Here is a 3,993-nt window from a genome sequence, read left to right as displayed (position 1 = left end):
AAAGCTGCAAGCAGCGTTATGAGGGCCCTCGCACCCCCGGCGCGTCGAGCCACGCCCAACACCTAAAACCAGCACGTCCGATCTGATGTCACATTGATGGAATTCATGCATTTAACCACCAGCTAACATTTCAACTCATTCATTCATGATTAGTTAGTCGTTCCACTAGGTGGCGCTCTAACCATTATGTACAAATGGCATAACAAACACTTCCAAGCTCGAGTCTCATCACACCTGAGACGTTTGGGAGAGATTGGACATTGTGTTTTTGAGTGACAGCAGATTACTGCTTTTTGGCGAGTGATTGAAACTCCACGTGCCGCCATAACCACCCCGTTTCCCTGGACGTAAAAAGCTTCGCAATTTAACATCACAAAGGTCTTTAGATTCCACAAACTGCAGATCGGTCCAATCTGATGAAATCCCTTGGAGGAGTTCGTCAAAGAACGATGCCTGAAAAGAGGGGAAAATGTTGCCAAAATTGCACATTAATTTTAAAATGGCTGACTTCCTGTTGGATTTGGGATATTGCTCCAAGAGACTTTTTTGTACATCTTGATATCTCCTATAAGCTTACCAGGTTTCAGACTCATACATAAAACACAGAGCAGGGGCTGTGATTTTGAAATTTTGTAGGGGGCGCTGTGGAGCCATTTTGGGATATTCAATGAAAATGATCACATAACAACAAAGCCTTAACCACATTGGAGGTGTGTGCCAAATTTCAAGACTTTTTAAACTTTCCAAGCCCCTCAAAAGCCACTTCATCTTTCATGGTGAACCGCGTTGCCACCAGGGTGCGGCGTTCAGTTTAAAGTCACAATTTTTGCACTGAAGCATCACAAGGGACTGATGGTGATATTCACCGCTTTTGAGGTGGCCACAATGAACCTGTGAAAATCAGTACAACAAAATTAAAGCCATGACATTTCCTGTTCCCACTAGGTGGCGCTGTCCGTATTCCCGACAATGGGCACATCAATCTGTTCAGGGCGGGTCTGTCATCATGCCTGTAAAGTCTGGTACTGATCAGACTGGATTTCATTGAGTTATACTAATTTGTTTCTTCATGGCGTGACATCAAAGTTCGCCATGCTGCTGGGGTCACACCCTTTTGCGAAAAGTCACAGTTTTCACTGTAACCCAAGACCAACTCCTTAAGGCTTTTCTGGAGAAATTTGAGGCTGCAGATGTCACCCATCACTATACTGTACCCCAAAGTGTAAAACATGACATTTCCTGTTCCCACTAGGTGGCGCTGTCCTTGATGTCAAATATGGCAGTTGAAATATGTTTAGGGGTGGAGCCTTATCATATGTGTTCACTTTGGTCAAGGTCAGAAAATGTATGACAAAATGAGAGGCAATAAGATTTTCATGGCGAGTCATCGAAATTCGCCATGGCGCCACGGCCTCATAGTATTGTGAAAACTCAAAAGCTCCGCAATTTAACATGGCACAAGGGTGTAGTTGACACTGACCAAATATGAAGGTTATGAAATCAAACCCCAAGGAGGAGTTCGCAAAAGTTCGAGGCATGGAAATGGCAAAATTAGAGCCAAAATGTCACATTCTCTTCCAAATGGCGGACTTCCTGTTGGGTTTGCGTCAATGGGCCCACAGACTTTTTTGTTCGTCTTGGCATGATACACATGTGTGCCAAATTTCATACATGTAGCTCAAACGATGTGGTCGTAGGGCTGCATTTAACAAGGCATAGGTGGCGCACTAGAGCCATTTCCCAGTGCTCATATGTAAAACCATTAAAATACAAAATTTTTCACCAGACCTGGCATGTGTGCAAAATTTCATGAGTTTTTGAGCATGTTTAGGCCCTCAAAAAGGCCCTTGTTTCGCCTGAATAATAATAATAATAATAATAATAATAATAATTAAAGCTGCAAGCAGCGTTATGAGGGCCCTCGCACCCCCGGCGCGTCGAGCCACGCCCAACACCTAAAACCAGCACGTCCGATCTGATGTCACATTGATGGAATTCATGCATTTAACCACCAGCTAACATTTCAACTCATTCATTCATGATTAGTTAGTCGTTCCACTAGGTGGCGCTCTAACCATTATGTACAAATGGCATAACAAACACTTCCAAGCTCGAGTCTCATCACACCTGAGACGTTTGGGAGAGATTGGACATTGTGTTTTTGAGTGACAGCAGATTACTGCTTTTTGGCGAGTGATTCAAACTCTAAGTGCCGCCATAACCACCCCGTTTCCCTGGACGTAAAAAGCTTCGCAATTTAACATCACAAAGGTCTTTAGATTCCACAAACTGCAGATCGGTCCAATCTGATGAAATCCCTTGGAGGAGTTCGTCAAAGTACGGTGCCTGAAAAGATGGGAAAATGTCGCCAAAATTACACATTAACTTTAAAATGGCTGACTTCCTGTTGGATTTGGGATATTGCTCCAAGAGACTTTTTTGTACATCTTGATATCTCCTATAAGCTTACCAGGTTTCAGAATCATACATAGAACACAGAGCAGGGGCTGTGGTTTTGAAATTTTGTAGGGGGCGCTGTGGAGCAATTTCGCGCTATTCAATGAAAATGATCACATGCCAACAAAGCCTTCGTCACATTGGAGGTGTGTGCCAAATTTCAAGCCTCTATAAACTTGCCAAGCCCCTCAAAAGCCACTTCATCTTTCATGGTGAACAGCGTTGCCACCAGGGTGCGCCGTTCAGTTTAAAGTCACAATTTTTGCACTAAAGCATCACGAGGGACTGATGGTGATATTCACCGCTTTTGAGGTGGCCACTATGAACCTGTGAAAATCAGTACAACAAAGTGTAAGACATGACATTTCCTGTTCCCACTAGGTGGCGCTCTTCATATTCCTGACAATGGGCACATCAATCTGTTCAGGGCGGGTGTGACATCATGCCTGTAAAGTCTGGTACTAATCAGACTGGATTTCATAGAGTTATACTAATTTGTTTCTTCATGGCGAGATATCAAAGTTCGCCATGCTGCTGAGGTCACACCCTTTCGTGAAAAGCCACAGTTTTCACTGTACCCCAAGACCAACTCCTTAAGGCTTTCCTGGAGAAATTTGAGGCTGCAGATGTTACCCATCACAATACTGTATCCCAAAGTGTAAAACATGACATTTCCTGTTCCCACTAGGTGGCGCTGTCCTTGATTTTAAATATGGCAGTTGAAATATGTTCAGGGGTGGAGCCTTAACATATGTGTTCACTTTGGTCAAGGTCAGAAAATGTATGACAAAATGAGAGGCAATAAGATTTTCATGGCGAGTCATCGAAATTCGCCATGGCGCCACGGCCTCATAGTATTGTGAAAACTCAAAAGCTCCGCAATTTAACATGGCACAAGGGTGTAGTTGACACTGTCCAAATTTGAAGTTTATAGGACCAAATCCCAAGGAGGAGTTCGTTAAAGTTCGAGGCATGGAAATGGTAAAATCATAGCCAAAATGTCACCTTCAATCCAAAATGGCGGACTTCCTGTTGGGTTTAGGACATTGCCATAATAGACTTTTTTGTTCGACTCTGAACATTTTATAGGTGTACCGACTTTCAAACATGTAGGTCATACCCATACCGGGGGCTCGCGTTTTTCATTTTTCTAGGTGGCGCTACTGAGCTAATTTTCCCTGGCCATGTCTGAGAACATTAAAATACGTAAATTTTCACCAGACCTGACGCGTGTGCAAAATTTCATGAGTTTTCGAGCATGTTTAGGCCCTCAAACGGCCAATTCATTTGCCGGAATAATAATAATAATAATAATAATAATAATAATAATAATAATAATAATAATAATAATAAACAGAGCAATTACAATAGGGCCTTCGCACTATCAGTGCTCGGGCCCTAATAATAATAATAATAAGAAACGGAGCAGATACAATAGGGCCTTCGCACTCTCGGTGCTCGGGCCCTAATAATAATAATAATAAACAGAGCAATTACAATAGGGCCTTCGCACTCTCAGTGCTCGGGCCCTAATAA

Source organism: Rhamphochromis sp. 'chilingali' (genome assembly GCF_963969265.1).
Source record: "Rhamphochromis sp. 'chilingali' genome assembly, chromosome: 5".
Lineage (NCBI taxonomy): Eukaryota > Metazoa > Chordata > Actinopteri > Cichliformes > Cichlidae > Rhamphochromis > Rhamphochromis sp. 'chilingali'.
The sequence above is the reverse complement of the archived record's forward strand: the minus strand, read 5'-3'. Positions refer to the sequence as shown.